General features: G+C 41.3%; 1 protein-coding gene across 2 annotated transcripts in view; it reads right to left on the reverse strand.

Moving 5' to 3' along the window:
• Nucleotides 1-9,543, reverse strand: part of sox6 (SRY-box transcription factor 6) — a 136,578-nt gene extending 127,035 nt beyond the window's left edge. For both annotated transcript variants that reach the window (XM_080030930.1, XM_080030929.1), the window contains exon 1: nt 9,328-9,543. The gene's annotated coding sequence lies outside the window, so the exon portion shown is untranslated. The remainder of the gene's footprint in view (nt 1-9,327) is intronic.
• Between the last annotated feature and the right edge of the window lie 4,192 nt (nt 9,544-13,735).

A 13,735-nucleotide genomic window follows, 5' to 3' on the forward strand; every position in this document is an offset into this window, starting at 1 on the left:
AGGGTAATAAATATTTTATTTTCAACCTTTTTGTACATTTTCTTTTTTAAATCAACTTAACAAAACCGTTGCTGCAGAGAGTTTACTATCAACTTTTTTCATCGGTTTTTGCTGTAAAATCCCCTCCTTGCGTTTAAGTAATAATTGCATTTTTTGTGGTTATGTTTAGGCAACTCAAAGCACTTGGTTGAAGTTGGGGAAACACTGTGGTCAGGGTAAGCACATTATGGTCATGGTTGGGAAAACTAAAACACTTCGTTAAGGTTAGCAGAGACATCATGAGAGTGGTGAACGTTTAAAAAGTCAACTATGAGGGGATGCTAACCCAAGTCTCCAGCATATAAGTCATGTGCCTGGCCACCCGTTCCAAGCTCCTCCCTACGACTTCAAGCTGCGGTATAAGAACGTTACTCTGTGAAGAAGCGTTGGCAGTGAACGTGAATCACATTTGCAAATGAGTTGCACATGAATGTAAAACGTAACAGGAGGTTTCTGAAGTCATTTGTATATATATTTTGTATTCAGTCTGCAGGCTCATTAATTGTGGTTATATGATATTTCCAACAATAGCGAAAGTTTCATCTTTTCATCTTATGTCATTCCTGTCCCCTTTGCGAAGTTATTGTAGATTTTACAGCGCGTATACTGACTAATGGAAAAGAACGAGTGTTCCTGTTTCTCAGACCGGACAACCCCTCCCATCTTCCTCTGGTCCCCCTCAGCCTAGTCCTCCTCACCAACCTCCTGTCAATCACCCTACCTCGGACAAGCCGGACATGTGTGTGTGTGTGTGTGTGTGTGTGTTTGTGTGTGTGTGTGTGTGTGTGTGTGTGTGTGTGTAGGTGTGTGTAGGTGTGTGTAGGTGTGTGTGTGTGTGTGTGTGTGTGTGTGTGTGTGTGTGTGTGTGTGTGTGTGTGTGTGTGTGTGTGTGTGTGTGTGTGTGTGTGTGTGTGTGTGTGTGTGTGTGTGTGTGTGTGGGAGTGTTGGTGAGTTGTATGTGGGCGAGTGGCTCGTGCCAGAGTGGCTATCCCCTCAGATCGTCAAAGAGGCTCATGGGAAATTTACCGCATGGGCCAAACCACAGGCTTTCTCTATCATTTCAGCAGTTTTCTCTTTTTCAGTCCCATTCAAGTTTAGCGATTACCAGAGACGTACTTTCTTTGGCTTTATTGTCTGCATCGGGCTTTCTGGACTTTCCTCACTGTATCTGCATTTGTCTTATAGATGTGTAGGTGAGCTAATCAGGGATTTCTTAAATTAAGTTTAGATTGGGCAACATGTTTCGCAGTTGTAAAGCAGCAATGTTGATTCTTTCAGGAAAAAAATGTGCATTTCAGGAGAAAAAAACACTTTTTCTTACACTACAGGAGAATAGGTTTGATCTTCATATCTATCTTCAGAATGGTGTGTGGTAACATGAACACTATAACATCATTATTTGTGCACAGTCTTTAGCCTCAGAAAAATCCGCTCTTAGCCTATCTTATCACCGACAGGAACTGAGTGAGAGAGAGGATAACAAAGAAAGACAGAGACCAAGAAAGAACTTGTGGTCGTTTCTGCTGAAGCCATTTTCTCATAATGCACATTAAGGGCAAAGCCTTGTAGCACTTCCAAGTCGGTGTAAAAAGAAATTATTCAGAAAGGAAACAAAGGACCTGGGCAAGAAAAGGGAGGGGATAGGATATGGTTAACTTCATCAAAACTTTAGCCGCAAGACCCTTTCCATCTCTCCCTCCACCCTCCTCCTTTGTCACTTTGATTTATTTTTGGCACCGTGCATTAGCATTTTCCAAAGGAAAAACTGTTGGGAATCTGATTCTGGCCCAATATGTACTTTCTTTTCCATAACTTCCTCGCCTGTTTTAGATGTCACAGTAGCCGCTCCATGATGCAAGTGCTTGATCACTATTTGTTTCCATCTGAGAGGGCTGACACTGTCTATCTGCGGGAGCTTGAAATTCAGCGACGGCAAAGGCAAAGTATGTTTTTGTTTTAGAGGCCTGTCTTCAAAATTGTAATAAAATCGACACGTAACAGCTGAACTATGGTATTAATGCACTTTTAAAATGTGCAAACGTGTAAATATGGTGTCTCGCGGGTAATGCGTTTATGCAAATACTCGCTGAAGGTCGTCTCGATGAAGTCAAGATTTTGTTATTGCATTTTATTATCATGCAGTCAATCAAACGTGGTGTCACCGAATATCTGGACCAGCCGTCTGCGACATAGATCGAAGTGCCACAGTTTAGCAAATATGCTCATCATGGTCACGTCACACTTCAGTGCAAGACAACACACATGTATCTTACTTCAAAATCACAAATCTCTGAAGAAGTGCGCCCCATGTACGAGCAAACACACACAAATCTACACACAAACAGGGAAATGAGTTGCCAATCTGATCTGGAAAACAGTTGTGTGCCAACTAAAACGGCTCCCAGCATCCTACAGGCTGGACCGCGGAGTAGTGAAGGCAGATTGGCTGGCTTAGTCACAACTACGGAGCATATTTTACATCTCATGTCAGATCAAGCTGGCAGATACTGAGCCGGTTGTCAACTTCCACCAACTGGATAATGTCTAATTGTTCCGCTTTTACAGACAGTGGAGAACTGTGTAACTTGGATACAAAAATAACTACTGCCTTCTTAGACTATGGCGTACATAAACTTTGGCGAAAAACCGACTCATTTATATTTTCAATCACAAAGGGTAAATGATTCCAACCTTGTGGCTCATGCTCAACCCTAAATGTTTGAATAATTCATGAGGGATTTTTTTTTGTCTGCGATAGGGTTATTCATCGCAAATGAGACATTCAAATACGGCATGTGCTCCGTGCCATAATTGCGCTGCTTCTACCCTTATCAGAGCGCGAGGTTTTTTAAAGGCATTCTTTTACATTATTTCACATGAAAACCCCTCAGTGTCACTGCTGTCGATGTTTGCTCAAGTGAGATTTTTCTTTAAAGTCCTTTAACGCTTCCTCTAAGGCAGCGCGGCTGGCCCATGAGACTTGATGGGAGGGATCACAAGGAAAAGGCTTGTTGTGACGCTTTTGTGTGTGAGCAGCTCAAAAGCCCACATTACTCTAATCTCTTTTCCCTTGTTCACTCACAAGACACAATCGCAGGTCTTCAGAGCTTCTCCAATTCTAGCAGGACAGAAATCCCCCGGGGCAAAAGATCACAGTCCCTTCTTCTTTCTTTCTTCCTTTCTTTCCTTTTTCAAAACAATCTCGGCATTCTGCAGCAAGGTCACACACATGTATATATAGACTGTATAGCTATGAAAAGATTTTAAATAAGCATCAACCCTCTAAGACCTGAATTAAATGTTGGTGTGACTGCAGTTAGAGAAAGATGTAACTGAGTCAGAGCGGGGGAAAAAATGATAATTAATGCACGACTCTCTCAAACTGTAGCTAACAAAATGGTTGCCACAAAAATTAAATAAATAAAGCTGGCTTTGGATTCTGAACCCAAATGTCTGCAAAAGGAACATAGACCGACACCGGCGTTTGTTTAAAATACAGTTTCAACCACCTGCAATCTTTTTACACAACCTGACAGCTCTCAGCCTCGGTCCATATGCTGTGTGTGCACTCGTGTCTGTGTCCCCATGGCTGTGTGAGGGAATGAGAAAATGTGTGTGTGTGTGTGTGTGTGTGTGTGTGTGTGTGTGTGTGTGTGCGCGTGTGCGCGTTTGTGTGTGTGTGTGTGTGTGTGTGTGTGTGTGTGAGTGTGTGTGTGTGTGTGTGTGTGTGTGTGTGTGTGTGCGTGTGTGTGTGTGTGTGTGTGTTTGTGTGTGTGTGTGTGTGTGTGTATCTGTGTGTCTGTGTGTCTGTGTACATGTGCAGGGACTCCAAAATCCACCACATTTTAATTACTGCCCGGCTGCGCTGCATGCCTCTTTGATATGGAAATAAAGGCAACCATCTTCACACAGTCACTGTACAAATCTCGATCCGATTCATAAAAAACAATGAGCCTGGCTAATTCCTCCACCTGATTACAGTCCCAGACCTGTGTCAGAAACACGCTGTCACCAAGGCCCTTCCAATTAATTCTACATATTAATGTGTGATTTTAAAAAAGTCAACAGAGGCTACTTACCATAGCCTAGACTGTTGCATTTTGAATTCAAAGTTAATTATGCACAACTATGCTATGGACTAAAAAGAAAATGTCCAATTATTTTCAGAAAAACATTTTCAGTGGGAGAGTGAATGATACAGATCAAAATGGGCCACTTAGGTTACTTGTGCAATTATGCAGTTCCTGTGAAGATACACATATTTAGATTTTTTTTTTCATCTGTAATCCTTTAATGTCAGCAATACTGTTCACTTACAGCAGCCGGAGGAGCACACAGATCTGAGAGAGCAGAAACAAAAATGCACGAGCCCCCGTCGATGTTCAGTTAGTGCTCATACAGTAGGTGCTGCTATTTAACTGAACAGAAAATAGCGTTCATCAGTTTAACCGTTGACATTAGAGGGACCTGTGTTCAAGCAAAAACATGATCTTGATAAAACTCCATCAGATTGTGGCAAATTAAAAGCCAACGACTGGATGGAATTCAAAACGGAAAAGCTTGAGATTCTTGTTCAAACAGCTGGTGTATTACACTGTCTCCTATTCATCTCTCTGTCTAAACTGTCTTTCAGGTTCTCGTGTAATACTGTGACTTTGTGGAGGTGATGCCCCTACGTTTGCTCTTTATGACACGCTTGACTACAGATTTCACCATCGTTTCTCCTCTACGAGAAGTGACAATGGTTAAAAATTAAGAAAAGACTACATTTCCCTTTGCAGCAGCACACATCCCACTTCATCAAAACAGAAAAGCATGTGCACCGTTCTTGCTCTTCTTCAAGCCACGAAGCATGTGTGCCTTCGTCAAAAAGCCTTCTATGCTGCGTTGGTGTACGGAGGGAGGGAGACTTCTCTGTCGCTGCGTGCATGCATTCATTATGCCGTGCGACGCCTAATCACATTTGTCCCTGTGACAGGAAATGAAGCATCACGACGACAGAAGTGGCGTGTTACCAACTTGTCAGAAACTTCTTGTTGAAGGGGACGCATCAACAAAGAGGAACTGCGATGGCAGATTCCCGTCAGTTTTGATCATTGTTGAAATATTCTACAGCAAATTAGATAACACTTAGAAGGACAGATGTCGCAACATCTGCCGCCACCGCACCCCCCCCCCCCCCCCCAATCCTCCACCTTTACCAAGCCTGCTGTTGTTTACCTCCTCTCATCTTGTTTATCATCAGGTCTCAGCCGCTCCCTCCAATACCACAAAGAGAGGCAGACAAGTACCTTTAGCCTGCGCTCGCCCTGCCCTGCGTCCTACCAGCGTCTTGTCACTCGGAACAAAATAGCTGTCTTTCTGCAAAACACAGAATATATATGGAGAGATAATGCGACGTGTATAAGCTCTGATTTGACAGAGACAGAAGGGCTTCATGGATTTTGACGTTTCAAATCAAAATTTAACAGCAGCCCTTATCTGTGTGACATCTTCTGTGAATATCTGGCACAGGGAAAGTTCAGTCATGCATGCACACAGGCCAAGGCGCACAGGGGCCGCTTACACACACACACACACACACACACACACACACACACACACACACACACACACACACACACCCTCTCACTCTCTCTCTATCTTGTGCACTGCAGCCAGAAATAACGATAGTGTTGTACAGTACTTGTTACCTGAAATTTAGTTTGAAGGCAAGTGAAGAAAAGTCACTTTAGCATGTATCTGATAAAAAGACTTGATGGTATTATCCTGTTATCTGTTCACAGCCTATTTTATTTCCTTTCCTTTCCCTGTGCGTTGTCCAGTGGACAACAAGTATACAAGTGCACACCCGTGTTCAGACAATGACAGTTTTACCAGAGTTTAAAATATTAAGGTCCAGAGAGATCATCTTGGAATCATTTCATCGCAAATTGGAAATGGTTGTAATTGTGTAAGAAGTCTGTTTGGCAGGGAAAGGCCATAACATGAAACCTTCACAAACCAGCACTTTCATTTTGATTCACTGCGTGGCATACAGACAGATAATATTTGATTTGTAGTGAGATATGATAAAGATAAAGTATCACTAACCAACGTATATATATGCAAACTTAACACTGATTAAGGGACTTTGGTATGTTTTTCCCTGTGAGTAATCTCACAGTTGTCATAGACATTTCCAGAAAACAACATCTGCTGTTAACTCGAAATGATCCGATACCCCTTTTGCTGTGTTAATAGCATCGATCAAATCCATTATCAGTGATCAGTGTGCAACATATACAAGGTAAGGTATAGAAAATATATTCAAATAATATCACATGAAGATGATGTCTGTCTGAATCCCTTACCCTGTCAGTGTCTCTCTCCCTCTCTCTCCTGCCTTTTCTTTGATCCCACTAATTGCTGGCAGGAGAGTTTAAACAAATTCGACCTTTAGATGATAAGGATAGTTAAAAGCGAAGCTACAAGTAAATTTAGCTTGTGGCACACATTTTACGATGGCCTCTTTCACAGCCTTTTCTCTCCCACTCAATAGAACAATTACATTTTCTTGCAATGTATGCCACTGAAAAAAAAAATATTCTCAGCAACAAAGTTGCTCTTGCATCACGGGAGACATTGGACTTGGACAGAGTGCAGGATATGTTTAGACAAGCCGGGTGGCTTCTCCCTTCATGCCAAAATGAAAGTCCTAAAATATTTGAACTTACTGGCACATCAGCGTCAGCGAGTCTAGATATCTTATGCTGAGTCCAGGTGGGGAATGCTCAGGTCTTGCAAAAAAAGCACACACGTCACCCCGAGATCCACCTGCAGATTAGTCCTTGAAAAGTACAGAAAATGCGCAAGGCCAGTCAGTAGCCTACGAAGTATGATTTTTTTTTTACACAATTAAAAAATATATATTGCCCTGTGGTTCTGTAACGTAGCATTTACCAACAAATTGCCAGTCGTCAGTTTCTAATTCATGCTTGAATCAGGTAATATTACTGCGAAATAAAAGCACATCTGTCCCGGGGAAATAGTGATAAAACGTCAGAAATTATTTGAAGGGATCACCTTGCCAAAAGTGTGGTAGCACTTAATATTTCTCTAAATATTGTAATGCTAATGTAAAAGTTATGTTACAACTCCGAATAATAACTGTATAGCGGAATGAGGTGATTAATTAAGATGCCGGTAGTTTCTGTGCGCAAAGAAAAATAAGAGAGATGTGTTAAATAAGAGCCAAGTGCGGTTCTGTGGCATCAAAGGGGGCTGCATTGCCGCTTTTCACTCTTTCCCCTCTCGCTCTTTTTTTTTTTTGTGAGCGACACGCTGAGCTGCACAAGCCGAACTCTTATGGAGACAGAGCCGAGTGTCCCTGTATAGCAATCAGGACAATGTGCTGAACGGGCAGTCTAATTATAAATGTGCCATTTCTCCAGAACCTCCTTACCTTATGAGGAAACCTGCGTTCACACAGCCGCACTAAGAAAGAGCAACTGTTCAAAACAAAATAGCACGCGGACCAAAAACTTTACTGCGATGCCTCCGAGTAGTTTTGGATTATTTCCTCCTTTTCCACTCTGCAGTTACACCGCAATGTATTAATAACGTTCGGGACAGATTTAAGGAAAAGAAAACGTGAGAGACAATTATGTTTTCAATAATTATCCACAGGTGCGTTATTTGTGTAATAACAAGACACACGTGATCAGTGCTTAAATCTAAGAAAGAGACTGTACAATTCAATTTATAAAAGAAAGTTACCAGTTTTGTCAAAGCTGATTCTCCTCTTAAAATATTCTCATACGTCCAGCAGCCGTTTAAGGAGGCTCTTTTTGTACACACAGGGAGTGTGTTTCATTTTGGAAAAGGTGTTAAAATGAGGGGGCATCTCCGCACAACACACGCTGCCAATATTATGCTCGACTAGTGATTTTTTTTTTAACTTAATCTATCATTTATGATAAACAGCGATCTCCTGGGCTAGATGTGTGCAACATAAATATTACCGGATTGAAAATGTGTAAAAAAAAATTAAGTGATTTCCCAACACACACACAATTATCTAAGTGTATTGTGTACACTAGAATATCTTAACTATGTATTTTTTATATGTTTTGAAGGACAGGTGGTCAATTTTTCGGAATTGTCTTCCGGCAACGAACGGATAAATGCAGGAAAACAATTAAACCCTAATTAAGCACATTTGCACTTTTCACAAGAGAACCTCTGTGTGTTCTGTCCGGGTGCGCCGAGCGTCACAGCCTTCACAGGCTTAAAATGGAAAACTGTCAGCTCAAGTACATCTTCTCTAAATGGACAATCCTTGCGATTGTTGAATTTAATTTATGTCTTCTGCATTCTTTAAAAGGTCGGTTCCCCTGACCTCCCGACAAAGTTAAGGAAGAGCGAAATTCCCAGGCTAAACGACGGCCAGAGGCTGTGGTTTATACATAACAAAATAAATATAAATAATAAGACAAAATGAGGCAGTTTGGGGGAAGTAGCCCTGGAATGAATAAAGTCATAATGAGGAATGAGCGAAAGCTTGAAATAAACTTGAAGGGAGAGGATAACCTACCCGGGCGCACATCCCCGTCAATGAATAGTAGGCTACCGCTTTGTGGACACAATGTGAGACTGCCACCAGCAGAGGAAAGTTACGGGACATTCAAATACAAACACTAAAGCGATGTCAACCCTCAGACATTTAGCACCAGAGTAAGAATGACCACTTCTTTACGATGTTAAGTGAAATTGTTATCGGTGACAGCGGTCCGGTGGAGTGTTAACACTGCTATTTACAATTCGCAGGCTGCGTCCGCTCGCACGGCTTCACGCTGTTTAAATGATCAAAGACGAAACAAAACGGTGATTTCAAACATTAAAGCAATGCTTGGGGCTGTTTCCCACTTTAATCGCGGGGAAGTTAGATGTTGCGTTTAGCGCGTGTTTGCCGATTCTGAGCCGAACCCTGAACGCCTCCGAGGCAGCACCGCGCCACTCAGTTGTCTCGCGTTGAGGCTACTCCGCTTGTTTTGGCGAAAGCAACACATGAAATATTCTCCAATAATTAAGTTTGACAGTCGTTACTTCCCCCCCAGCCATACAATGTGCGAGTCCGTGTTAGCTGAACATATAAATAACTTTTCTGAAACTGGTTTTAGAGCGAAATGCGCGCACTGTCCCGGATCATTTCACTGTGACAGCGCGCGAGACTTTTAGGGAAATAGCGATACAACACAAGGTGTACATTTCAAGGCAACGTGCAGCATGTTGAAAAGTGTTGTTTACCTTGACGATCTGAGCCGTGGAGAAGATATTGCAGCGTCCTTTTCCGTGCGTAAAGACTGCTAAGAGTATGTTCTACTTTGATGAAAATGATCACTGAGCTATCTGTTGAGCGAAAACTTAAGTCTGCTCACAACGGGGCCACACGAAGGGATCCCGTGTACTACTACTGTCTGTGAAGTTCAGCTGTCCAAAACTACAAGTACCTTTTGTTGTTCGCCTAGGCTATCTGTTCTTTATCTCGCGCTCCCTCTCTCCCTCTCTCTCTCTCCCTCTCTCTCTCTCTCTCTCTCTCTCTCTCTCTCTGACTCAACCTATCTCTCTTTAACTCTCTCCCTTTCTCCCTCCCTCTCTCTATCACTCACTCAGACAAGAGAAGACGATGGGTAGAGCTGCTGTCAATCTTGGCAATCAATGAGCGCAGCCATGTCGCAAGTATTCAAAGCATTTCCCGTCGTGCAACATCAGAAAGTGAGTGGCCAGGGCATTGATCTTAGGAAGGCAAAGGGGCAGGACTCCCCCTTCCTCATCCTAGACAAGAGATGAGAGAGAGAGAGAGAGAGAGAGAGAGAGAGAGAGAGAGAGAGAGAGAGAGAGAGAGAGAGAGAGAGAGAGATTTGTGGCGAAATAAAAGTGAAGACAGCGAAGATGGTTGTAACTGCCCGCAGTTTAGCCACTTTAATAAGCTTACTTAAATGAACATCACCTTCAGGGCGAAAAGTTAAAGATGACTTTCTACTCCCCACCCTCTAGATATGCTACACTTTTCCTTTATTCCTTTACTTGGACGCTATTTATCAAGTGGGTGCACAAATATCGCGCTTCAGTGAAAGTCTTTAAAAATCCCAATGCCTTTAGAAGAAAATACGCGCAGCTGAGGAGAGCAGGTGAAAGAAACCGTACGAGGGTTAGGAGTTCAAGGACTAGTTCACACTTGTGTGATAATTTGCATAAATTAAATCAGCACCTAACATATAAATAACCATGTTGTTCCCTGTGACTTAAAAAAGGGCTCAATTAAGAAGCAAGAATTGTTCATTGACAAACTATTTCAAAATGATCAAATGGCATAGACTATTACGCACATCAGCTTTGTATAGATTTTTTAAACCGTGTTTTTGGAAGATTATCCAATTATTATTATTTTTTTAAAGGACGTCCAATTCTACTCGTCATTCAGAACGTCTAACAATTATTTCCACGCCGTGGTTATTAGTTAATTGAAATTATCACATTCAAAGTAAGACAAAAAAAAGAAAGACGTATCCTCGTGACATTATCAATTTTAGAAGCCATTGTATTTAACTAAATGGACTGATTTTAGAGACCAAAATTTAAAAAAGTAATTGATTGTTTAGAACATATATATAATGTGGTAAGTGGTATAAGAAAAAATATTATTTCCCAGCATCATATTGAATGTTAAACTTTCGCAGACTGTTAAAAAAATTGTATAGAATCTCATGAAGGGTTTTAACACAAAATATGCAACTTAAATGATCACATCAGTAAGTTAATGCATATTCAGTTAATACCATGATTACACTTATTTAAATAAGTCCAATATTATCTTTTAAATCAGACCTGAGAACAGCCCTTTGACATGTTACATTATAGCGAATGTCCAGCGTCTGACCCATAGCAGCACACAGGTTGCGATTTCTTGCCAAAACAGAAGCCTTTTTCCCCCCACAATGAGATACTTATCTGTATTGAATGAGCATATGTTTTAAATTATCAGCTGAGCCCGGAGGAGGCCCACAGATGTCAAACACACGAAATAAATTACAACATGGACCGCGCACAAATCAGAGGAGAGTCAAAAGTGGAAAAGAGCGAAAGCGAGACAACTGACGGAAAAGTTGTAATCTGTTAATCAGCAGCAGTCTTTTGTTACACTTACGAAAAAAGAACATAAGCCCAACTCACATTACAGCCCCCATTCACTATATGACCCCCCTACAAGTCAACATGCCTGTGAGTGTCATAACAAAACACTATCAAATAATGGAATAAAGGAATAAAGAAGAGTTACTTACAAAGACAGGAGACAGCAGGAAGAAAATTCTGATTGTTAACTGCAGAGTCAAATAGTGCTAAAGGAGGGAGGACAAGCAGAGAGAGAGAGAGAGAGAGAGAGAGAGAGAGAGAGAGAGAGAGAGAGAGAGAGAGAGAGAGAGAGAGAGAGAGAGAGAGAGAGAGAGAGAGTGAGAGAGAATCATACACAACATGGAATGAGCTCAGACTCCTGTGCGCCTCAGCGTGCCTTCTTTTTTGGCTCAAGGTGAAGCAAAACGCACCACATCTCCATCAAGGGGCATCACCAATGTTCAACCGCGCAGCTGCACACACGCCTCAATTATCTTCCTTTTTTCGGTGGAAGTTTGAAGTTTGCCTATTTTTTTTTTCTGCAGTGTGAGTGTCAATTTTCCTTGCTGCAATAAGTTTGAAGGGGAAAAAAAGAAACAGAAACAAAGAAAGAAAGACTTACCTTTCCTAAATAAGCTTTTCTCCGTAGTTCTGCGGACACCTTGAACTTGAGCGCCTCCAGAGATACGACAATGTAAAACTGTGAATCTAATACCTATCCCCTATTTTTACCAATAGGAAAAACTCACTCACACACAAACAGTGAAACACTCCAGTGTGGTGTCATTCTAAATAATCCCGGAACAATTTTAACACTGCACTACTTTTTTTTCAGATCAGTGCGTAATGAGTCATATGGGCTCAGATGTTATATTTGCTCTGGATGGGCTTCCAGCAGCATCTTCAGGAGCGGACTTACCGGGACGGATATGTGTTGAATCGCGTGTCTCATACGCCACCTTTTGGACACTTCGGGAAACACCTAGAGAAATCATCCACCCTACACAAAACAGAAGGTTATAGACACAACATTTAGAGGATTTGGTAAACGACCTTCATGCCTTTCTTTAGGTTAAATACATGCTGCTTTAAACTAGGTTGAACTAATGTCTGATGAAGCTTTATTGATAAGATTGCATTTGAGCAGTACAAATTATTTTCTTTAAATACTTAAGGTGTTCTTGAACTGCTTTGTTGTTTCTTTAAAAATTACTATCTTATCTGGTGCAAAAATGGCATGGCGTCCTTGGATTTGCGGTGTGGTATTTATTGCCGGGCTTTAATCCGTACAGTGACAAATTATTACTTTGGGGTGTAGCTGAGCAGGTGCCCGAGGACGCCAAATAGTTCTTCAAACACAAATACATAGACTACACTATTTAGAGGGGGCTGCAATGGCTTCCTCTTTACAGCTCCGATTGTATAGTGCATGGAGCCTGCGCGAATAGCAAAAGACAGTCCAACTTGTTGGGGGGTAAGGCAGACACATTTGCATACCATGTGAGTCTTTGATGCATCTTGAAAATTCAAGTCTAGCCCATAAATATTTGAAAAGGAGAGTGCATGAAAATCAACATTTTTGTTACATTAAATTAACATGTGTTCTTCTCCTGTTCTGCATGGTTAATTAGAGAACGCCATTCAGTCAGTGAGTGAGGATGATGGTGTGTGTGTGTGTGTGTGTGTGTGTGGGTGGGGGGGATTAGAGTGCAGCCAGAGCCGGTTTTCAAAAGGTGTGCAGCTGATTCATGATTAGGTAATTTGTATTCTCAACAAGGACGCACAATTATCTGCATTATTGAAGAAGAATGTTATAAAAGGTCTATACTTTCAGCCTTTAAGCATGACTTGAAAAAAAGGCTAACGTGTCAGGACATGGGATATAGCCCATTTAACACTAATGCTTTATTCTAACCCTCCCCTCGGTTTATTACACACCATAGCAATATGAAGCCGTTGTAAGCAGTCACATTTTAAACAGATGAGATCTATAACGCAAAGTAAATCATACTTATAGAACTATATAATCACATGTCTTCAGTAGCTTTTATACATTTGTAAAGAGTTTAGTAGCAGCTGCTGGACAAACGTTGTTACGAGCTAGTTGTATAAATATCTTACTTATATTCATTACATAATAATTACTATAACCCTGACCTACAAAGGAGGGGTTAAAACGGAGGGATATCTTGAATTCACATGTTCATATATTCCTGATGAAGTGTAGCTGGCTGCATCTGTTTTGTGATGTTAGAGATGTGCTAAAGAGCAGACGCAGCTTTGTTTTTCACTTTTCATTCAATCATCAAGAAGTTTTCAAGCATTACTTTATGGAAAAGTGATAGAATTGGCATTATTTAAAATGTGTAAGGATGTGCTGACAAGATCACATCCAGTAGCCTAACATATAGCTCAAAAGGCGGAGGAAGGTTCTGGAAGAAAGAGCATTTTAGCAGCTACTACTAGAGTGACTTACTGTCAGGATATCTACCATGCATTTATGTTTTAAGTGTGTTTTTTATGATTGTAAATAGAGACTGTG

Source organism: Ammodytes marinus (assembly GCF_949987685.1).
Source record: "Ammodytes marinus genome assembly, chromosome: 1".
NCBI lineage: Eukaryota > Metazoa > Chordata > Actinopteri > Uranoscopiformes > Ammodytidae > Ammodytes > Ammodytes marinus.